The sequence below is a fragment of the Cucumis melo genome, chromosome 1, assembly GCF_025177605.1.
Source record: "Cucumis melo cultivar AY chromosome 1, USDA_Cmelo_AY_1.0, whole genome shotgun sequence".
NCBI lineage: Eukaryota > Viridiplantae > Streptophyta > Magnoliopsida > Cucurbitales > Cucurbitaceae > Cucumis > Cucumis melo.
Window position 1 is genome coordinate 23,161,742 of NC_066857.1, and position 25,336 is coordinate 23,187,077.

Genomic DNA, 25,336 nt, shown 5'->3' on the forward strand with positions numbered 1-25,336 from the left:
TTATTTCTTCCAATTGCATGGAGGTTATGCCATATGTAAAGACGAAAAACATAAATGTTAGTAAAGGGTTAGCCTCAGACCAGAAAACAAGTTGAAGCAAACCATCTTTGAATGCCCAAGTACATGATAGGGTGCTCGTGTGTAAGTGAAGGCCCATGGACGAGGTTTGCACACAGACGCCTATAGTACATGGAAAAAGTACTTTAGAGGTTACATTCACTCTTTTGCTCCCACCACCATGCATGCCCCATGCCCATTTAACATGCACCATGCGAGACCCCCATACGCACCAATGTAGCATGGGCATGGACGCGCTTACCAAGCATCTACAACCGTGTATGGGGCACGTGCCGCATTCCCATTCATCTACGTGGGGCATGCGTATAGGGTGTTGCACACGCCATGCTTGTACGAGCATGGAGATTCGTCTGATGGGCATGCGTGCTTGCTTCTCCGCTTGGCCATGTGCATTCCATGACCACCATACATCTACCATGCATGGAAAAAACCTTTATTTAGGTTATTGGCCCTCTCTCATACCCCTACCATGCATGCCCCCATGCCCACCCAGCATGCACCATGCGCACCTTTGTGTGCACCAATGCAGCATGACCATGGGCACACGTGCCACGCGTCTGCAGGCGTGTGTAAGGTTCGCGCTGTGTTGTTTATCTATGGTCATATGCCCGAATACCCCTAAATTGCTTTATCTTTATGTTTTGAAAGTAGTTTAGTTTAATTCTTTCGTTTTCGTGTCGCCAAGCCACAGTGTGACATTTCGTCTTTTTCATATGCAAGCTGCCAAGGCCAAAAATCTCAATATGTACTCTAAGGGTACCTAAGTAGTCCAACCCCCGCCGAGCCTTGTCGCACTCTTTGCAAACTAAGCCTTTTCTTTGCAACTGATAGTCTTCAATGCTCACTTTTATGATGTTTTCAACAATTTATTTTCTCTCTCACATTTTATAAAACAATTTTCTCAAGAACGTGAAGGGAGGCTACATCATACCGCGAGTTTGTCCATGGATTCTGAATTTTGAACGGTTGACTTGTTGATCGAGCAGAACAAGTGCCGCACAATCGTGTTTGAATGGTTACGATTGTGACATGTGGTATCAAAGCCAAATCAGCTAATTAACAGTAAGATCGAAGTATGTCGTCGGTGAATCCATCGGGCAAGGCCCAGAGGGACCAACTAGTGGAGCTAGAAGAGCAGATGCTTTAGTTAGTTGAAGTTCCCGACTCTATTCGCTTCTTGAAGTCCCGTCTCGAAGAGATTGTTGAGAAAACTTACATGATCGATGCGGTAGCTGGCCGTGTCGAAGGATTACTGATACAAGAGTTGTTGGCAAGAGCCGACACTCTAGAAGGAAACGTTGGAAGAACTGGTAGCTACAAACGTGGGGACAGTTCGATGGGCTCTGTTGTCCACATTGAGAAGCGTGTCCAGGAGCTAGATAGCTCTCAAAAGACACTTTTGGAGATGATAAAATGGCATGTCAAAGGATTTTCGAGCTACCCTTGACGTCATCAGAAACAAAATTGCAGATGTGAATGCGAGACTGAACCTCACAATGCAAGCAATGGCAAACCAAGCTCCAGCTGGAGGAGCAATTCTAGTTAGTAGAGTGAAGATTCCAGAACCAAAGCTCTTCTGTGGGGCAGGAGATGCAAAGGCCCTGGAAATTTATATTTTTGACCTTAAGCAATACTTCAGGGCCACGAACACGGTTACAGAGGAAGCCAAAGTTACGTTGGCGACGATGCATCTATCTGAGGATGCCAAGTTATGGTGGAGGTCCTGGTATGTTGACATGCAAGAGGGACGTTGTACGACAGGTACTTGGGACACTTTTGAAGGGAGAACTCCGCTCACAGTTCTTCCCCGAAAATGTTGAGATCTTGGCTCGATGAAAGTTACGCGAGTTGAAACACACCAGTAGCATTCGAAAGTATGTGAAACAATTTGCGGGGTTGATGTTAGACATACACGACATGTCCAAGAAACACAAAGTTTTCTGTTTTGCCGAAGGGTTGAAGCCGTGAGCAAAGACAAAGTTATATGAACAAAGAGTTCAAGACCTCACATCAGTGTACGCTGCGGCCGTGCGGCTGTTTGAGCTGGCTAACATTCTCAAGATGTGAGACGTCATCCAAGTTCCTCGTCTGAGGGAAATAAGAACAACCACCCAAGTTCTCCCAAAACTGCGGGAGGGGACAAACGCTTTAATAGAGATCTCGTAGACCCTACCAATCGAATACTGGAAACAGCTGGTGAGGACTGGGTAACCAGAATGTGTCCAATCATCCTCTCAGTTATTTCATATGTAAGGAACCACACTTGGCCTGAGAATGCCCGAACAAAACTGCTTTCAATGCATTCCAGGCATCTTTAGCCTCAGATTCAAATGACGGACTAGGTCAAATCGAGAGGGAAGTAGACCAGACGGAAGAAGTTGATAACCCTCGAATGGGGGCCTTGAAATTTTTGTCCTCTCTCCAGAAGAAGGTGGGGGAGACAAACACACCAGTGGAAAGGGGCCTAATGTACGTTGACACCTGGATCAATCAGAAGCCAACCAATAGCACTATGGTTGATTTCAGTGCCACCCTCAATGTCATAACGGAAGCATAAGCTAAGCATTTGAATCTCCATTGGAAGAAGGATGCAGAAAGAATGAAAGCCGTGAATTTTGTTGCCCTACCTATCATCGAACTAGTAAAACGAATGATGATAAAGTTGGGAGGATGGAGTGGCGTCATAGATTTTGTGGTGGTAAAAATGGATGACTTTGATGTGGTGCTGCGAATGGAGTTTCTACTCGAACATCAGGTGATTCCAATACCTTTGGCCAAATGCTTGGTGGTGATCACTAGATCTACCCCCCTGTTGTACAGACCGACCTTCGCCAGCCAGATGGGTTAAAAATGATTTCGGCTATGCAATTAAAGAAGGGTCTCTCTCGAGATGAACCAACGTTTATGGCCATCCCACTCAATTTGTTGGAGAATTCAGGGGAGACAGTCCCTAAGGAGATTATGTACGTGTTAGAGAAGTATCGTGATTTGATGCCTGACAGTTTGCCCAAGTCTTTGCCACCTCCAAGAATGATTGATCATGAGATCGAGTTAGTGCTAGGGGCAAAATCGCCTACGAAGAATGCTTATCATATGGCACCTCCGGAGTTAGTTGAACTTCGGAAACAGTTAGATGAGTTATTGAATGCAAGGTTCATGAGGCCTGCAAAAGCTCCATATGGGGCCCTAGTTCTTTTCCAAAAGAAAAAGGATGGGAGTTTACGATTGTGCATCGATTATTGTGCCTTGAATAAGTTCACTGTTCGCAACAAGTAGCCACTTCCCATAATTACTGACTTATTTGATCGCTTACATGGGGCGAAGTATTTTTCGAAGTTGGACTTGCGATCGGGATACTACCAAGTGAGAATTGCAGAGGGAGATAAGCCGAAGACAATCTGTGTCACCCGATATGGTGCGTTTTTAGTTCCTCGTAATGCCATTTGGTCTTACCAATGCCCTTGTAACCTTTTGTACGTTGATTGAACCAGGTCTTCCATGAATATCTCGACAAATTCGTAGTGGTTTACCCGGATGATATACTGGTCTATAGTACGATCATAGAGGAACATAGAGACCACCTGCAAAAGGTTTTTCAAAAATTGAAAGAGAACTAACTGTATGTCAAAAGAGAAAAATGTTCCTTTGCACAAGAGCAGATAAACTTCTTGGGCCATGTGATAGAGTGTGGCCAAATTGGGATGGAAGAAGGGAAGATTGCTGCAATACGCGACTGGACAGTACCGAAATCAGTCTCAGAATTACACTCCTTCCTCGGGTTAGAAAATTACTACCGTCGATTTGTCGAGTGATTCTCTAAATGAGCAAGCCCACTGACCGAACTACTGAAAAAAGATGCTCACTGGAGTTGAGACCCCGAGTGTCAAGTCGCCTTTGACGGCCTGAAACAAGCCATGATGGAGGGACCACTTTTAGGGATTACGGATGTGACCAAACCTTTCCAGGTTGAGATAGATGCGTCTGATTACGCGTTGGGGGGTGTGCTCCTACAGAATGGGCACTCGATCACATACGAAAGTCGAAAGCTGAATGCAGTCGAAAGGAGATATACCGTGTCCGAAAAAGAAATGCTTGCAGTAGTACATTGTTTGAGGGCCTGGAGACAATACCTACTAGGTTTGTCATTTGTAGTGAAGACGGACAACAATGCAACTTGCCACTTCTTCACCCAACCAAAGTTGACTTCGAAGCAAGCAAGATGGCAGGAATTTCGGGCCAAGTTCGACTTTGAATTCAAACATAAGAAGGGGTCGAGCAACCAGGCTGCTGATGCTCTAAGTCAAAAACAAGAACATGCAGCTATACCCCTTTTAGCTCACCTCCGAGTGAACGAGATTGGCGGGTCAGTTAGAGACACCTTAAGAGTGTTCCTACAGAAAGATCATGTCGCTTAGAATGTCATGAAATTAGTGAAGGCGGGCAAAAAATGACAGCTTTGTGTCGAGGAAGACTTGTTAGTGACAAAGGGCAATCGGCTATATGTTCCTAGTGTAGGGGACTTAAGGAAGAAATTGTTGTATGAGTGTCACGACACTCTATGGGCTGGCCATCTCGGATGGTAGCGGACGTACGCCTTGCTGAAGAAGGGCTACTTTTGGTCGAATATAAGAGATGATGTCGTGCAGTACACAAAGACGTGTCCCATATGCCAACAAGATAAAGTAGAGAAAGTTCAGGTTGCTGGACTTCTTGACCCTCTACCAGTTCCAACAAGAACTTGGAAGAGTGTTTCTATGGACTTTATCACTTATCTTCTCAAGGTAGGCGACTTTAAGGCCATCTTGGTTATCATTGACCGTTTTTCAAAGTACGCCACTTTCATCCCCACCACCAAGCAGTGTTCGGCCGAAATAATAGCTCAGTTGTTCTTTAAGCATGTTGTTAAGTTGTGGGAAGTCCCAACAAGTATAGTAAGTGACAGGGATGGTAGATTCATTGGCTCCTTCTAGACGGAGTTATTTTCCTTCTTGGGGACAAGTCTGAACATATCCTCAAGCTACCACCCCTAGACTGACGGCCAGATTGAGCGATTCAACTGCATGCTCGAGGATTACTTGTGCCATTTTGTAAATGCAAGGCAAAAGAATTGGGTCTAGCTGTTGGACGTAGCCCAATTCTATTTCAACGCTCAGACAACTTCATCTACTGGGAGAAGCCCGTTTGAGATTGTTTCTGGGAGGCACCCGGTATTGCCACACCTTGTTGATCATCCCTATGTAGGGAAGAACCCCCAAGCCCTCAATTTCACGAAGGAGTGGAAACAGACAAACGACATTACCCGAGCGTACTTAGAAAAGGCGTCGAAGCAAATGAAGAAGTGGGCAGATAAGAAGCGACGACCTCTTGAGTTTTGGGTGGGAGACCAGTTACTCATCAAACTACGACCAGAAAAAATCAGGTTTCGAGGATGCAAAGACCAGCGTCTCATAAGGAAGTACGAAGGACCAGTAGAAGTGCTGAAAAAGGTAGGGAATACTTCTTACAGAGTAGCGTTACCCACATGGATGAAAATCTACCCAGTAATTCATGTGAGTAACCTGAAACCCTACCATCACGACACCGAAGACCTGCAGCGGAATGTTGTAATTCACCCAATTATCGACCTTAGTCAAAAAGAAAACAAAGATGTTGAAGAAATTCTGGCCGAGCGAGTAAGAAAGGGCAGAAGACCCACACGAAGGATCCACGAGTATCTGGTAAAGTGGAAAAACCTTCCTGTGTAGGAAACAAGTTGGGAACGTGTCAAAGATCTAGAAGCCTGGATGCAGAAGATAGAAGAATTCAAGCTTCGTTAGTTGATAGGGACGTCAATCGTTTAAGTGGAGGAGAATGTCAAGGGCATACTTGTCCAAGGTGTTGTTTACCTATGGTTGTATGCCCGAATACCCCTAAATCGCTTTATCTTTATGTCTTGAAAGTAGTTTGGTTTAATTCTTTCGTTTTCATGTCGCCGAGTTACAATATGACATTTCGGCTTTTTCATATGCAAGTCTGTCAAGGCCAAAAATCTCAATATGTACAATAGGGTGTACCTGAGTAGTCCAACCCTCGCCGAGACTTGTTGCACTCTTTGCAAACTAAGCCCTTTCTTTGCAACTGACAGTCTTCAATGCTCACTTTTATGATGTTTACAACAATTTATTTTCTCTCTCACATTTTATAAAACAATTTTCTCAAGAACGTGAAGGGAGACTACATCATACAGTGAGTTTGTCCACGGATTCTGAATTTTGAACGGTTGACTTGTTGATCGAGCAGAACAAGTGTTGCACAATCGTGTTTGAAGGGTTACTATTGTGACACACTGCACCCATCTGTCTTCATGAGGCGCCCGCGTAGGGTTTCGTGCGCCATGCATCTACAGCCGTGTGTGGGGCGTGCGTCGCATGCTCATGTGTCTGCATGGGGCGTGGTTTCAAGATGCCGTTTATGCCATGCATCTGCGAACATGTGTAGGGCGTGCGTGTAGGGTACCGAGTGTCACAATCGTAGTCTTTCAAACACGATTGTGCGACACTTGTTCTTGTTCGTCAACAAGTCAACCGTATAAAATCCAAAAGTCACGGACGAACTCGTGATATGATGTAGCCTCCCTTCACTTTCTTGAGAAAATTGTTTAATAAAATGTGAGAGAGAAAGGAAATCATTGAAAACATTATAAATGAAAGCTTTGAAGACTTTCAATTGCAAAGAAAAGTTAAGCTTGCAAAGAGTGCGACAAGGCTTGGTCAGGGATTCACAACTATTATGCCTCCCCTATAGTATATTTTAGCATTTTTGGCCTTGGTAGGCTTGCGTAGGAAAATGCCAAAATTTCATACTATAGCTCGGCGACATGAAAATGAAAGCAATAGACTAAACTACTTACAAGACATAAAGATAAAGCAATTTCGAGGTATTCAGGCATACGGCCATAGACAAACAATGCCTTGGACAAGTATGCCCATGACATTCTCCCCTACCTAAACGATTAACGTCCTTGTCAACTGACGAAGCTGAAACTCTTCAATCTTCTATTTCCACGCTTCAGGATCTTTGACACGTTCTCTGTTTGTTACCTCTACAGGGAGGTTCTTCCACTACACTAGGAATTTATGCATCTCTATGGTGGGTCTTAGACCTTTCCTTACTCTGTCAGCAAGGATTTCTTTAACTTCTCTATCTTCTTCTTGTTTTCGGTCGATAGATAACCATACGACATTGTTGCCCCATTGATTGGAGAATTGATCATTCGCTCGAAACTCAAAGGGGCATTGCTTCTGATCTGCCCTCTTCTCCATCTGCCTCTAAGTTTTTCTAGTCACGCTCGAACGATGTCAGCCATTTGTTCCCATTACTTTGCAAATCTGTGAACTTGAGGGTTGTTCCCTACATAAAGGCGATCAACAAGCGACGACAATACAAAATGCTTACTACCATCAATCTTAAACTGACTTCTTTTGGTCGGCGAGTCTGTCTAAGCATTGTGACCGAACTGGGCTACATCCGACAGCTGAACCCAATTTATTTGTCTGCATCAAAAAAATGATGCAGATATTCTTCGAGCATACAGTTAAATCGTTCGGTCTCAACTTTGAAAGGCTTTCTAGCATCAGCGACCCCAAGAATTGGCTCCTCATCATGGCTTACTTCAGACCATTGAAGCTCGGGGTTCCCACCCCAATGAATGTCTTCTTCCAACAACTCAATCAGTGAGCTTGCTCTTATTAAAAATCCTTCCACGAATTGCCTACTGTGATTAGCCAATCCAGGACATGAGCAAAACTCCATGACTGATTTTAGTATTCTTCAATCGCACGTTGCGACAATCTTCCTTTTTCCCACATCAATTTGGTAAAACTCCACCACATGACCCAATACGTTTATCTGTACTTGCACAAAGCAACACTTTCCTCTCTTGGCATCCGATTGGTTTTCTTCCAGTTTCTAGAAAACCTTTTGAAGGTGGTCTGCGAGCTCTCTCCTCGTGAAGTTATGGGTCACTATTTCATCAAAGTAGACCACAGTAGAATTGTCAGGGTAGTCTTGAAAGACCTGGTTCATCGGTACATAAAAGGTTGCAATGGCATCGGTAAGACTAAATGATACTATGGGGAACTCAAACGCTTAATGTCCTGTGACACAAGTCGTCTTAGGTCCCTCTCCCTCTGTCGTTCTTACTCGACAGTATCCCAATCGGGTATCTGACTTCATAAAATACTTCGCCACATGTGAGCGGTCATATAGGTTAGTGATTATGGGAAATGGATGTTTACAGCGAACTACGAGCTTGTTCAGGGTACGGCGGCCAACATACCACCGTAAGCTTCTATCCTTCTTTTTCATGGAAAGGACCAGGGCATTGTACTGGTCTATTAAATCTTGTATTCAATAACTTCTTCGACTGTTCTCGAAGTTCGAGTAACTTCAGCGATGCCATACGATAAGTATTCTTTGTCTGTGCTTTTGCCTCTTGCAGCATTCTATCTCATGGTCGGTTATCCTTCACGGTGGCAAAGATTTGGGCCAACTATTTGGCATCACACCAAGGCACTTCTCTGGGACACACAGAGTGTCTTTAGGGACTTTCTTCCCTGATTTTCCCAACGCCTCAAGTAGGATGACTTCAGATGTTGGTTCCTCTGGGGTGGGGTTCTTATCTAGTTGCATGGCTGATATCCTTTTGAACACGTTAGGCTGACGAATGTCTGCTCGCACGACGGTAGGGAAAGATCCAGTAATCACTAGACATTTGGCTGAGGGCATTGATATGACCTGATGTTCAAGGAGGAATTCCAATCTCAGTACCACATCAAAGTCATCTATATTTACAACCACAAAGTCTACGGGGCCTCTTCATCCTCCCAACTTCATCATCGTTTGTTTCACTTGTCCGACGATAGGTAGAGCAATGGAATTCACAGCCTTCGTTCTTCCTGAATCCCTCTCTCAACGGAGTCATAGACGTCTGGCTTCTGTTTCTGTTATAAAATTATGGGTTGAATCGAAATCAACCATAGTACTCTTGGTCGATTTTTGGTTGATCCAGATGTCCACATACATTAAACCCTTTTCCACTGGCACACTTGTCTCCCCTACCTTTTTCTAGAGAGATGATAGGAATTTCAAGGCCTTTATCTTGTGTTCTCACCTTCTTTTATCTGACCCACTTCACCTTCTGCTTGACTCGATCTATCCTCTGAATTTGTGGTTAAAGAGGCTTGAAAAGCATAGAAGACGATTTTATTTGGGCATTCTCTTGCCACATGTGGCCCCTTACATATGAAACAACCGATGGTACAATTGGGTGAGTCCTGATTATTAGGCTTTCGCAATGTGTTCCCCGTATTGGATTGGTGAGGCTTGCGGTCTCTAGTAGGACATTTGTCTCCCCCAATCCCTATGAGAGAACTCGGGTGACTATTCATGTTCCTTCTAGGAGAGGAACTTTGGTGACGTCTCACATCTTAGAAGTCACTAGTCAGATCAAACAACCATTCGGCTGCTGCATATGCTGACGTGAGGTCTTGGACCCTTTACTTGTATAATTTGGCCCTTGCCCACGGTGTTAGCCCTTCGATAAAATAGAAAACTTTATCTTTCTCTGACATATCACGTATGTCTAACATCAGCCCAACAAACTGCTTTACGTACTCCTAAATGTTGTTAGTGTGTGTCAGTTCACGCAGTTTTCACCAAGCCAGGATTTCCACATTCCCGGGGAAGAACTACAAGCAAAGTTCTTTCTTCAAAGCGTCCCAAGTATCTATTATGCAATGCCCCTCCTGTATGTCAATGTATCGGGACCTTCACCATAATTTGGCATCCTCAAACGGATGCATCGTAGCGAATGTTACTTTGGCTTCCTAAGTGACTATGTTTGTGGCCTTGAAGTACTACTCGAGATCAAATATGAAGTTCTCTAAGGCCTTTGAATCCCTTGCCCCATAGAACAACTTAGGTTTCAGAAACTTTACCTTACTAAAGGGAATTGCCCCTCCGATCGGAGCTTGGTTTGCCATTGCTCGCATTGTGAAATTCAATCTCGTGTTCACATCTACGACTTCGTTCCTAACGACATCGAGGGTAGCTCGAAAATCCCCTGACATGCCATTTAACATCTCTAAGAGTGTCTTCTGAGAGCTATCTAGCTCATTTACACACTCCTCTATGTAGGCAACAAAGCCCAGCAAACTGTCCCCACGATTGTAGTTACCAGTTCTTCCAACATTCACTTCTAGAGTGTCGACTCTTGCCAACAACTTTTATATCGGTAATCCTTCGACACGACCAGCCACCGCACCAATTGTATCAGCTTTCTTGGAAATTTCTTCGAGACAGAACTCCAAGAAATGGATGGAGTCGAGAACTTCGACTAGGTAGAGCATCTGCTTTTCTATCTCTACTAGTCGATCTTTTTGGGCCTTGCCCGATTGGGTCGTCGTCAACATGTTTTGATCTTAATTGTCAATTAGCCAATTTGGCTCTGATACCACTTGTCACAATCATAGCCTTTCAAACAGGATTGTACAACACTTGTTCTTCTTCGTTAACAAGTCAGCTGTATAAAATCCAAAAGTTGCGGACAAACTCGCGATATGATGTAGCCTCCCTTCACTTTCTTGAGAAAATTGTTTTATATAACATGAGAGATAAAGGAAATCATTGAAAACGTTATAAATGAAAGCAGTGAAGACTGTAAATTGCAAAGAAAAGCTAAGCTTGCAAAGAGTGCGACAAGGCTTGGTCGGGGATTCACAACTACTATGCCTCCCCTATAGTATATGCATTTTTGGCCTTGACAGGCTTGCATATGAAAATACCAAAATTTTACACTATAGCTCGACGACATGAAAATGAAAGCAGTAGACTAAACTACTTACAAGACATAAAGATAAAGCGATTTTAAGGTATTCGGGCATACGGCCATAGGCAAACAATGCCTTGGACAAGTATGCCCGTGACACCACGTGAGCCATGTGTCTGCAGGAGTTTGTGGGGCACGCGCAAGGTGCCTACCATAGAGATTATTGGCACTATCTTGTACCCAATGGATGCGCACCATGCACCCCCATCATGCCCACCCAATGCCACCGTGCATGCCACATGCTCACCTATGGCCCCCATGGCCACTCAACACACAAATGAGATGTCAAATTTATCTTCTAGTTCTTGGATTATTATAGAAAAAAAATTTGGGAGTTAACCAATGTAAAGTAATGATGTCGTCCAAAAATTAGAATTTTTTTTAAACATTTTACTATTTTTTATATTTGTTTAATAATTTAATAATAAAAATTCATAAAACATTATTGGTTGGTTAAAAAATTATGAAACTTGTTTTGCACACTCACTCGAATGTCTAAAAGATAACACAATCATGTCTCAGTCATAATAATAAGAACATCAAGTTTTTCTTGATGGTGTGACATTTCGAATTTTTCATATATAAGCCTGCTAGACCCAAAATTGTTAGAATGTACTATATAGAGGGCAATCTGCCTACATGGGCGGGGTGGGGTGGGGTTACTCCTATGTCGCGGTGTCAACCCTTCAAGCACATTACATCCATCATGGGCACATATGCTTGGGGTGTTGACACCTCGTTGGAGTGCCACCTCCAGCTGTTTGACGGGGAGTGAGAGCTAGATGTCGAGTTGATGTACTCGGATAGGCTTGCTTGGATAATGCTTGCACCTAGTTGTTCATGTAGTCCAGGTGTGCTTGTTCATGACATGACGATACGACTTGCGATTGCTTAGTGCTCAATAGAGGGGTTTGGCCAGAATGAAGGACTTGTACGTTGAAGGGAGTGAGAGCGGTATATCGAGTTGATGTACTCGGATGGATTTGCTTGAATAATGCTTGTACCTCATTGTTTGCGTAGTCTAGGCGTACTTGTCAGTGACGATACGAGATGTCTTGCGATTGCTTCTTACTTGGTGGACTAGTTTAGTCAGTGCCCCTAACGCCCCTATGTCGGATGGGGATAGAAAACGGGATGTGTGGTCGAGGTAGGGGATGGGCTTGCTTGGATAATGCTTGCACCTTGTTGCAGGTGTGTTCCCCGCGTGCTTGCCTTTGTCAAGACTGGATGTGCTACTAGTGATCCTCGTTTGGCAGAAGAGCTTGCCCCATAATAATGAAGGTGTTTCAGGTGCAATGTTCATGTCGGTTCCACAATTCTCAGATTGAGCACACACAACATTCCGTGCTTGACCTCGCATGGTGACTCTACGGCCTTGCTTGCTTTGATGTAGCATAGGGGTACGGACAGCCAAGCATTGCACGGGCTCGATGCGTACAGCGCATGAGTGGTGATTCGGTAATTTGGGTTGGCAAACTCATTCCTTGAGCATCGAATTATCGCCATCGACTCCTCTTTATGGACGTTCCCGAACAAACTCTAAGTTCGAGCAGTCAAAAATGATTGGTTCTTACATCGATACCTCATGCAATGGAAGCATCGCGTCTCGTTGACCCTTTCTGTCGGCACCCGTCTTCGGGTAGACGACGAACCCCTTAGCCAGCATCGTGTTCCACCTCGACATCTTCAATAGATGTTAGGTCGTGTCGTCGACGTTTGCTCTCTCTAATGAAGTGCATTTATGGCATGATATGCTCGAAAAGTCCCTCAAAACGTGATACCTTTGCTCATTGCTCGAACGAATGACACTCGCTCCCCTCGTTGCTCAAACACCGTACAGCGTTGGCTTGCATGCAGGTAGCAAAGTCGTGTAGGAATGCTACCTAGTTGATCATGCCAGAGCTTGTCTCAAAGATTAAGCCATGCATGTGTAACTATGAACTAATTCAGACTGTGAAACTGCGAAAGGCTCATTAAATCAGTTATAGTTTGTTTGATGGTATATGCTACTTGGATAACCGTAGTAATTCTAGAGCTAATATGTGCAACAAACCCTGACTTCTTGAAGTGATGCATTTATTAGATAAAAGGTCGACGTGGGCTCTGCCTGTTGCTCTGATGATTCATGATAACTCGACGGATCGCACGGCCATCATGTCAGCGATGCATCATTCAAATTTCTATCCTATCAACTTTTGTTGGTAGGATAGTGGCCTCCTATGGTGATAAAAGATGACGGAGAATTAGAATTTGATTTTAAAAAGGGAGCCTGAAAAACGGCTACCACATCCAAGGAAGGCAACAGGCGCGCAAATTACCCAATCTAGACACGGGGAGGTAGTGAAAATAAATAACAATACTAGGCTCTTCGAGTCTTGTAATTGGAATGAGTACAATCTAAATCCCTTAACAAGGATCAATTTAAGGGAAAGTCTGGTGCCAGCAGCCACGATAATTCCAACTCCAATAGTGTATATTTAAGTTGTTGCAATTAAAAAGCTCGTCCCTTCTGTTGGTGATGCGCTCCTGGCTATAACTAGTCGGGTAATACCTCTAGCGCTGTTACTTTGAAGAAATTAGAGTGCTCAAAGCAAGCCTACTGTCACGCCCCAAAAATAGACCCATAAATTTTTCAAAATAAAGGCTCCTTAGCATTTCCCAAGAGGAGCCAATCAAGTCCCACACAGTCCAAAGACCCAAAGGAATCAGGCAAGGACGCGCAAAGGTTGTGACACGGCCATTGGAGCCCACGGACGCATGAGCATCAGCCAAGCGCGTGCGGCCCTGGCTTGGCATGGGCGGCGCGTGACACAGGCAGGCGCGCGTGCACGAGGGATGGCAGATGCACGCGACATCCACACGCACGAACGGATAGCGCGCATGGCAGACGCGTTCGCTCCCCACGGTGCGTGCTTAGAAAACCCGAGATGCCTCTAGAAGTTTCTAGAACTTTCGATTATAGACGTTCAGCATGGCAACGAGCGAAACGCGTGCGCACTCTAGGCCCCTCCAGACACGCTCAAACGCCTCTAAAAGCTTCTATGTCGGTCAGAAACAGTACGACGTCGGTGCATGTCCGTCAAGAAAACCCGAGAACTGTCTAGAACGATTTTATCGACCTTTTAAGTCGGCTTAGGGGGCCCAAAGTCGATCACCCACATGATAAATACCCCTTAGGTGTCCCATTTGTAGGCATTCTTGGAAATCGTTGGCAATTCACAATAATACACTTGTTTTCTCAATTCTCTTTAGCTTTCTCTACTCTTTGCCTACTTTGCCCTTCTCTTAAACCATTTTCCACGTCTAGCAAGTCTCCCAAAAACTTCTAAGACTTACATTGGTGCTTTCTAACACCTATGTGCCGCACGTTGGTTAGGTGACAAAAATAACTACCGGACAGGTGGTATCAGAGCCAAGGTTCAAACCGAAGTGCCTTTGTGTTCTTGTTAGTAAAATGTCTACTGAAGAAGGACATACCTCGCCTGTTACAGTTGGCAATCGCCTATTCGTGCCAAAATGGGGATCTCTACGAAAGGATGTCTTAAAAGAATGTCACTATTCCTTATGGGTCGGACACCCAGGTATGAATCATATGCATGCCCTAGTACACGATAGATATTACTGGCCAAAAATGCAAGATGACATTAAAGGCTATGTCAACAAGATAAGGGGGAACAACAACTCCCTGCTGGATTACTTGAGCCCTTGCCAGTTACCGAGAAACCATGGGATAGTGTTACCATGGACTTCATTGTTGCACTACCCAAATCCCATGGCTTCGATGCCATCATGGTGGTTGTGGATAGATTCAGCAAATACACAACCTTTATACCATGTCCACCAGATGTAAAAGTAGATGAAACAGAAGACTATTCTTCAAGAACGTGGTAAAACTGGGGGCAATACCAAAAGTCATCACCAATGATCGAGACCCATGTTTTACTAGAAACTTTTGGTAAGAGTTATTCAAATTGGTGGGGACGGACTTAAATTTCTCCACAAGCTTCCACCCCCAGAGTGATGGCCAAACGAAAAGGATAAATGCCTTATTGGAGCTCTACCTAAGGCATTATGTTGGTGCACATCAAAAGGATTGGGAAACCCTCTTAGATATTGCCAAGATCTTTTACAATCTTCAACGAAGCGAATCGACGGGCAAGAGCCCTTTTGAAATAATCATGAATCAACAGCCCACCACACCCAGTACCTTAATTGTCCCATACGAAGGACCTAACCCTTCCGCGCTTAAGTTTGCAAAGCAATGGCACGAGGAACAAGACATATCAAAGGCATGTCTCGAAAATGTGGCCCGACAAATGAAGAAGTGGGCTGATGAAAGAAGAAGGTCGAAAGAGTATGAAGTTGGGGAAAAGGTATAAGGGACTAGTCTGAGGTTGGACTAGTCTGGGGAAAAGGTAAAAGGTATAAGGTATAAGGGAAAAGAGTATAAAACTACTACCAAATAAATTTAAGTCCCCTTGGAAAGTTCACAAAGGACTAGTCTGACAATATGAACGCCCATTCTCAATCATGGAAAGAGTGGGTAAAGCCGCCTACACATTGGAACTACCTCGAAAGTTAAAGAACCATAATTTCTTCTATATAAGTATGCGAAAGCCCTTTCATGAAGACCAGGAGGATCCAAGCAGAAGCGAAACCTTTCGAGCACCCACGAGAGTAGTAATAGAGTTTGACAGAAAGATTAGGGAGATCTTAGCCAAGAGGAAGATAAGAAAAAGAGGAGTTCCAAACTACACAGAATATCTGATTGTGTGGGAGGGATTGCCAGAATCTGAAGCCAGCTAGAACGTGAAGACATGCTTTGGTAATTCAAAGAAGAAATTAACAAATTCAAAGAAGACACAATGGGGACGTTGCAAAATCGTGTGGGGGAGGGTTTCATGCCCCAAAAATAGACCCACAAATTTTTTTCGAAATAAAGGCTCCTTAGCATTGCCCAAGGGGAGCCAATCAAGTCCCACACAGTCCAAAGACCTAAGGAAATCAGGCAAGGACGCACAAAGGTTGTGACATGGCCATTAGAGCCCATGGACGCATGAGCATCGACCAAGCGCGCATGGCCCTAGCATGGCATGGGTGCACGCGATGTCACAATTGTAACCTTTCAAACACAATTGTGCGACACTTGTTTTGCTCGATCCACAAGTCAACTGTTCAATATTCGAAATCTGCAGACAAACTTGCGGTATGATGTAGCCTCCCTCTAAGTTCTCGGAAAAATATTTTTATAAAATAGGAGAGAGAAAGTAAATAGTTAAAAATATCATAAAAGAAAGCATTGAAGACTATCAATTGCAAAGAAAATAGTTTAGCTTGCAAAGAGTGCGACAAGGCTTGGGCGGGGGTTGGACTACTCACATACCCTCTATAGTACATATTGGGATTTTTGGCCTTCACAGGCTTGCATATGAAAAAGCCAAAATAACACACTATGACTCGGCGACACGAAAATGAAAGAATTAACCTAGACTACTTTCAAGACATAAAGATAAAGCGATTTAGGGGTATTCAGGCATACGACCATAGGTAAATAATACCTTGGATAAGTATGCCCTTGACATTCTCCCCCACCTAAACGATTGACATCCTCGTCAACTAGTGAAGCTGGAGCTCTTCGATCTTCTACTTCCATGCTTTAAGATCTTCGACACGTTCTCTGTTTGTTACCTCCACGATGGGGTTCTTCCACTCCACTAGGAATTTAGGTATCTCCCTCATGGGCCTTCTATCTGTCCTTATTCTATCAGCAAGGACTTCCTTGACTTCTCTATCTTCTTTCTGTTCCAGGTTGATAGATAGTCGTACGGCGTTGTTGCGCCTTGGATCGATAGCTTGGTCATCCACTTGAACTTAAGGGGGCATCGCTTATGATCCACCCTCTCCTTCATCGACCTTGAAGCTTCTTCTAGGCACACTCGAGCGATGTCAGCCATCTGTTCCCATTCATCTTCAACCCTGTGAACTTGAGGGTTGTTCCCTACATAACGATCATCATTGATCGTCAGCAATACAAAATGCCCATTATCTTTAATCTCAAACGGACTTCTCTTGATCAGTGAATCTGCTGAGCACTGCGACCAAATTGGGTTACATTCGGCAGCTGAACCCAATCCTTTTGTCTGCCATCAACAAAACGATGCAGATATTCTCTAAGCACACAGTTGAATTGCTCGACTTCAACTTTGGAAGACTTGGTTGCATCGACGACTCCAAGACTTGGCCCCTCTCTCATGACTTGCTTCAGACCATTGAAGGTGGCCTGACACTCTAGGTTCCAACTCCAATGAGTGTCTTCTTCTCTCAACAATTCAATTTGGTGGCGCTTCACCACATGACTCAGCACGTTTATCTTGCTCTACACAGAACAGCACTTTCCTTCCTTGGCATCGGTGAGATTAAATGGCACCATGGGGAACTCATATGCTCCAAGTCCAGTGACACAAGTTGTCTCGAGTCCCTCTGCCTTCATTGCTCTTACTCGACGGTACCTCGATCGGATGTCTGACTTTGGGAAATACTTCACTCCATGTGGAGGGTCAGACCACCTGGTGAGTGTAGGGAGTGGATATTTTTGGCAAACTGTGAGCTTACTCTAGATACGACGGTCAATACACTGTTGTGGGTTTCTGTCCTTCTTCTGCAGGGAAAGGACAAGGACTCCATACAGAGCTTGTACAGGTCTACTAAATCTTGTATTCAATAACATCTTCGATGGTTTCCGAAGTTTGGTTAACTCCAGCGATGCCATGTGATAAGCATTCTTCGCAGACGCTTTTACCTCTGGCAGCAATTCTATTCCATGGTCGATCGTCCTTCGAATCGACAAGGATTTGGGCCAACTATTTGGCATCACATCATGGCAGTTCCCTAGGACACAAAGAGTGTCTTTGGGGACTGTCTCCCCCAGTTTTCCCAACGCCCCAAGCAGGATCGCCGTGGATGGTAGTTCCTCTTGGGCAGGACTATCGTCTAGTAGCATGGCCGATATCATTTTAAACTCGTTAGGCTGACGAATATCTACTTGTACTACCGTGGGGAAAGATCCAGTAATCGCTAGACATTTGGCTGAGGGCATTGGTATGACTTGATGTTCAAGGACCCATTTTCAGTACTACATCGAAGTCGTCCATCTTTACAACCACAAAGTCTACAGGGCCTTTCCATCCTCCCAACTTTATCGTCGTTCGTTTCACTAGTCCGACAATAGGTAGGGCAACGAAATTCACGGCCTTCATTCTTTCTGAATCCTTCTCCCAACGGAGCCTTAGACGTCTGGCTTCTGCCTCTGTTATGAAGTTGTGGGTTGCATCGGAATCAATCATAGTGCTCTTAGTCTGCTTTTGGTTGATCCAGGTGTCAACATACAATAAGCCCCTTTCCACTGGTACGTTTCTCTCCCCTGACTTTTTCTGGAGAGACGACAAGTATTTTATGGCCCCTATTCGAGTCTTCTCTCCCCCTTCTATCTGGTCCACTCCACCGTCGGTTTGATTCGACTTATCATCTGAATCCAGGATTAATGAGGCCTGAAAAGCATGGAAGTCGATTTTATTCGGACATTCTCTTGCCAAATATGGCCTCCCACATATGAAATAACTGAGGGGACGCTTGGGTGGACTTCGATTAGTGACCTTTGCCATGTGTTCTCTGTGTTTGATTGGTGAGGTCTGCGGTTCTTACCAGGACATTCGTCTCCCCCGACAGCTTTGGGAGAACTCGGACGACTATTCATGTTCCTTCCAGGTGAGGAACTTTGGTGACGTCTCACATCTTGAGAGTCACTTGTCAAATCGAACAATCGTTCGGCTGCTGCATACACTGACAGGAGGTCTTGAACCCTTTATTTATACAACTTGGCCTTTGCCCACAATTTCAGCCCTACGACAAAACAGAAAACTTATGCCAGTGTTTCACGTACTCTCGAATCATGCCAGTGTGTTTTAGATCGTGCAATTTTCACCAAGCAAGGATTTCCACATTCTCGGGGAAGAATTACGAGCGGAGTTCTTTCTTCATGACGTCCCAAGTATCTATTGTGCAACGCCCTTCCTGTATGTCCACGTATCGGGACCTCCACCACAAGTTGACATCCTCAGAAAGATGCATCGTTGTCAATGTCACTTTGACTTCCTCGGTGACGGTGTTTGTAGCCTTGAAGTACTGTTCAAGGTCAAAAATATGCATCTCTAGGGCCTTTGCATCTCTTTCCCCACAGAAGGGCTTTGGTTCCGAGATCTTTACTCTGCTAACTGGAATTGCTCCTCCAGCTGAAGCTTGGTTTGACATTGCTCGCATCATGAGATTCAACCTCGCGTTCACATCCGCGATTTCATTACTGACGACATCGAAGGTGGCTCGAAAATCCTCCGACATGTTGTTTATCATCTCTAAGAGTGTCTTCTGAAAGCTATCTAGCTCGTTGACACGTCCCTCCATGTGGGCAACAAAGCCCGATAAACTGTCTCCATATTTGTAATTATCAGTTCTTCCAACATTCACTTCTAGAGTGTCGACTCTTACCAACAACTCCTGTATCGGTAATCCTTCGACATGGCCAGCTACAGCATCGATTGTATCAGTTTTCTCAGAAATTTCATCGAGACGAGACTCCAAGTAGCGGATGAAGTCAGGAACTTCGACTAGGTAGAGCATATGCTTTTCTAGCTCTACTAGTTCGTCTTTTTGGGCCTTGCCCGATGGATTCGTAGACGACATGTTTCGATCTTATCGTCAATTAGCCGATTTGGCTCTGATACCACTTGTTACAATCGTAACCTTTCAAACACGATTGTGCGACACTTGTTCTGCTCGATCAACAAGTTAGTCATTCAATATTCGAAATTCGCAGACAAACTCATGGTATGATGTAGCCTCCCTCCACGTTCTCGAGAAATTTTTTTTATAAAATGGGAGAGAGAAAGTAAATAGTTGAAAACATCATAAAAAAAGCATTGAAGACTATCAATTGCAAAGAAAATAGCTTAGCTTGCAAAGAGTGCGACAAGGTTTGGGCGGGGGTTGGACTACTCAGGTACCCCCTACAGTATATATTGAGATTTTTGGCCTTGGCAGGCTTGCATATGAAAAAGCCGAAATGTCACACTGTGACTCAGCGACACAAAAACGAAAGAATTAACCTAAACTACTTTCAAAACTTATATAAAGCGATTTAGGGGTATTCGGACATACGGCCATAGGTAAATAATACCTTGGACAAGTATGCCCTTGACACGCGGCACCGCGTGTGCATCAACGGGGGACAGAAAGATGCGTGCGGTATCCGCGCTCGCGCAACAAACAGCACGCATGGCAGACGCGCACCCTTCCGATGGCGTGAGCCTAGAAAACTCGAGACGCCTCTAGAAGTTTCTAGAACTTTTGATGACGAACGTTCCACATGGCAACAAGCAGAACGCGACACCTAACACCCGTGACGGAGACCCGTGCACGCGCTCCAGGCCCCTCCGGCCATGCCCAGTCACCTCTAGAAGCTTCTATCTCGGTCAGGAACAGTACCATGTCGATGAATGTCCATCACGAAAACCCAAAAACCATCTAGAATGATTTTACTGACCTTTTAAGTCGGTATAGGGGCCCAAAGTCGGTCACCCACTTGTATAAATACCCCTTAAGGGTTCCATTTGTAGGCATCCTTGGAAATCCTTAGGAATTCACAATAATACACTTGTTTTCTCAATTCTTTCAAGCTTTCTCTACTCTTTGCCTACTTTGCCCTTCTCTTAAGCCCTTTTCCACTTCTAGCAATTCTCCCAAAAACTTCTAAGGCTTACATTGGTGCTTTCTAACCTTTGTGCCGCACATTGGTTAGGTGACAAAAATAACGACGTGACACTACACTCTGTATACATTCGCATGGGAAAACATCATAGGATTTCGATCTTATTCTGTTGACCATTGGGATCGAAGTAAAGATTAATAGCGACAGACGGAGGCATTCGTATTTCATAGTCAGACGTGAAATTCTTGGATTTATGAAAGACGAACAACCACGAAAACAATTGCCAAGGATGTTTTCATTAATCAAGAATGAAAGTTGGGGGCACAAAGACGATCAGATACAGTCCTAGTCCAACCCGTAAACAATATCGACCAGGGATTGCCGGATGTTGCTTTAAGGACTTTGCCAACACTTTATGAGATATCAAAGTCTTTGGATTCCGGAGGGAGTATGGTCGCAAGGCTGAAACTTAAAGGAATTGACGGAAGGGCACCACCAGGCGTGGAGCCTGCGACTTAATTTGACTCAACAGAGGGAAACTTACCAGGTCCAGACGTAGTAAGGATTGACAGGTTTAGAGCTCTTTCTTAATTCTATGAGTAGTGATGCATGGCTGTTCTTAGTTGGTGGAGCGATTTGTCTGGTTAATTCCATTAACAAACGAGACCTCAACTTGCTAACTAGCTATGCAGAGGTACCCTTCCGCAGCTAGCTTCTTAGAGGGATTATGGCCGCTTAGGCTAAGGAAGTTTGAGGCAATAACATGTCTGTGATGCCCTTAGATGTTATGGGCCGCACGTGCGCTACACTGATGTATACAATGAGTCTATAGCCTTGACCGACAGGCCCAGGTAATCTTTAAAATTTCATCGTGATGGGGATAGATCATTGCAATTGTTTCCGTAGGTAAACCTTATCATTTAAAGGAAGGAGAAGTTGTAACAAGGTTTTCATAGGTGCACCTATGGAAGGATCATACGAACGCGTTTAAAAACAAACTATCAACAAGTTGGGTTGTTTGGGAATGCAATCCCAATCGGGTGGTAAATTCTATCCAATGCTAAATATGGGCAAGAAACCGATAGCAAACAAGTACCGCAAGGGAAAGATGAAAATGACTTTAAAAGATAATTAAATAGTGCTTGAAATTGTCAAGAGGTAAGTGGATGGTAGCCGGTGATGTACCCCAGTCGGATGTGGAACGGTGACGAGTCGGTCCGCCAATCAACTTAGAGCATGGACCGATGCGAATTGAGACGGTAGCCTATGCTCAGACCTTTGTTACGCCTGTGGAGATGTCGTCGTCCAGATCATGGCTGGCAGCGTGTGCCTTATGGCAGGCTTTGACATCTGCGCACTCTTGGCATCAGCCTGTGGGCTCCCCATTCGACCCGTCTTGAAACACGGACTAAGGAGTCTGGCATGTGTGTGAGTTAACAGGTGAGTAATCTCGTAAGACGCATGGAACCTAGCTGGTGTATCCCTTAGTGGGTTGCACCACCGACCAACCATGGTCTTCAGAGAAGGGTTCGATTGTGAGCATGTCTATCGGGACCCAAAAGATGGTGAATTATACCTTAGTGAGGCAAAGTCAGATGAAACTCTGATGGATGCTCGTAGCGATACTAAAGTGCAAATCAGACATCTGACTTGGGTATAGGGGCGAAAGACTAATTGAATCGTATAGTAGCTAGTTTCTTTCGAAGTTTTCCTCAAGATAGCTTGAGCCCGCGAGCAAGTTCTATAGGGTAAAGCCAATGATTAGAGGCATCAGGGGTGCAATGCCCTTGACCTATTCTCAAACTTTAACTAGGTAGGTCAACAAGACTGCTTTATAGAGCCACACCACAAAATCGAGAGCTCCAAGTAGGCCATTTTTAGTCAGCAGAACTAGTGATGCAAGTTGAACAAAAAGCTGGGTTATGGTGCCTATCTGCACGCTAACCTAGATCCCATAAAGGGCACAAAGGGTCTTGGTCGATTAAGACAACAGGACGGTGGTCATGGAAGTCGAAATCCACTAAGGAGTTTGTAACAACTCATCTGCCGAATAAACTAGCCCCCGAAAATGGATGGCATTAAAGCACGCGACCTATACCCGATCATTAGGGCAAGAGCCAGGCCCCGATGAGTAGGAGGGTAAGACGATCACTACAAAACCTTGAGCGTGAGCTCGAGTAGAGCGTCCATCGGTAGAGATCTTTGTAATAGTAGCAAATATTTAAATGAGAACTTTGAAGGCCGAAGAGGGGAAAGGTTCTATGTGAACGACACTTGCATATGGTTTAGTCGACCCTAAGAGACGGGGAAACCCATTTGATAGCGCGACAACACGAACTTTGAATGGGAATCAAGTTAAAATTCCTAAACTAGGACGTGACGGTTGACGACAGCGTAAGGGATTCCAAGACGTCGGCGAGGGCTTTGAGAAGAGTTATCTTTTTTGTTTCACAGTCTGCCCACCATGGAAACGGCTCAGCCGGAGGTAGGGTTCAGTGGCTAGAAGTGCACTGCACGTTGTATGGTGTTCAGTGCGCCCCCTACGACCCTCAAAAATTTAGACGAGTACATCTCACGCCCAATCGTACTTATAACTGCATCAGGCCTTCAAGGTGAACAGCCCCTAGTCAATGGAACAATGTAGGCAAGGGAAGTTAGAAAAATGAAACCGTAACCTCGGGAAGAGGATTGGCTTTGAGAGTTGGGCACGGGGTCCTAGTCCCGAACACATCGATTATTGATGGATTACTCGAGCTACTTTCACAACGAGAGCGGGTCACCATGTGCCGATCAGAGGACGGACTGGGAACGGCTCCTTCTCCGGGCGTCGAACAGTCAACTCAAGACTGGTGCGGACAAGGGGAATCTGACTGTTTAATTAAAAAAAGCATTGTGATGGTCCCTACGGATGTTAATGCAACGTGATTTTTGCCCAGTGCTCTGAATGTCTAAGTGAAGAAATTCAACCAAACACGTGTAAACGGTGGGACTAACTATGACTCTCTTAAGATAGACCAATGTCTTGTCATCTAATTAGTGACGTGCATGAATGGATTAACAAGATTTCCATTGTCCTTGTCTACAATCCAGTGAAACCATAGCCAAGGGAACGAGCTTGGCAGAATCAGCGGGAAAAGAAGACCTGTTGAGCTTAACTATAGTTCAACTTTGTGAAATGACTTGAGAGGTGTAGGATAAGTGGGAGTCGAAAAGCCAAAGTGAAATACCACTACTTTTAACGTTATTTTACTTATTCCATGAAACGAAAGCGAGGCACTACCCCTCTTTCTGGACATAAGGCTTGCTTCGGCAGGCTGATCCGGGCGAAAGAAATTGTCAGGTGGGGAGTTTGGCTGGGGCGACACATCTGTTAAAATATAATGCAGGTGTCCTAAGATGAGCTCAACGAGAACATAAATCTCGTGTGGACCAAAAGGGTAAAAGCTCGTTTGATTCTGATTTCCAATACTAATACGAACTGTGAAAGCATAACGTATTGATCCTTTTGACCTTCGAAATTCGAAGCTAGAGGCATCAGAAAAGTTACCACAAGGATAACTGGCTTGTGGCAGGTAAGCGTTCATAGCAACGTTGCTTTTTTATCCTTCAATGTCGGCTCTTCCAATCATTGTGAAGCAGAATTCACCAAGTGTTAGATTGTTCACCCACCAATAGGGAACGTGAGCTGGGTTTAGGCCATTGTGAGACAAGTTAGTTTTATCCTACTGATGATGGTGTCGCAATAGTAATTCAACCTAGTACGAGAGGAATCGTTGATTCGCACAATTGGTCATTGCGTTTGGTTGAAAAGCTAGTGGCGCAAAGCTACCGTGTGCTTGATTACGATTGAACGCCTCTAAGTCAGAATCCAGACTAGAAGTGACGCATGCGCCTATCACTCGATTGTCAACAAGGTGTAGAGACCTTTCGACCCCCAAAGGCACGTGTCATTGGTTAAGCCTTCATGACGAATGAGTCGCAGAGGCTGCCTTGTAACGTAATTCCCACCGAGCGATTGGTAGAATCTTTGAAAGACAACTTAAATACCCAACATGGTATTATAAGTGGCAAGTGGCCTTGCTGCCATGATTCACTGAGATTCAACCCTTCGACCCTCCCAACACAAAACTCATTTATTTCTTCCAATTGCTATGGTGGTTGTCTCATGTAAAAGAACGAAAAACATAAGTGTTAGTGAAGGGTTGGCTTTGGACCAGAAAACAAGTTGAACCAAACCATCTTCGAATACCCAAGTACATGTTAGGGTGCTCATGTACAAGTGAAGGCCCATCCCCAAGGCTTGCACACAGATGCCTATGGTGCATGGTAAAAATACTTTAGAGGTTATTGACACTCTTTTGTGCCCACTGCCATGCATGCCCCATGCCCACTTAGCATGCACCATGCACGCCCTCATGCACACCAATGCAGCATGGACATGGGCTCACGCGCCATGCGTTCGAGGGATGCGCATGCTTGCCTTTTCGCTTGGCCATGCGTATTCCATGACCACTCAATGTCTACCATGAATGGAAAAAACCTCTATAGAGGTTATTGGCCCTCTCCCGTGCCCCACCATGCATTCCCTCATACTCACCCAGCATGCAACATGCGCACCAATGTAGCACGAG

General features: G+C 44.7%; 1 non-coding gene and 1 pseudogene across 1 annotated transcript; one reads left to right on the top strand and one right to left on the bottom strand.

The window, feature by feature from the left end:
* LOC127148489 (uncharacterized) overlaps positions 1–18,041 on the bottom strand; it is a 37,349-nt pseudogene extending 19,308 nt beyond the window's left edge.
* Positions 18,042–21,593: 3,552 nt separating this feature from the next.
* Positions 21,594–24,825, top strand: LOC127144313 (28S ribosomal RNA). The gene has a single exon (XR_007815965.1). It is a non-coding gene; the product is annotated as a 28S ribosomal RNA (ribosomal RNA).
* The last annotated feature ends 511 nt before the right edge of the window (positions 24,826–25,336 follow it).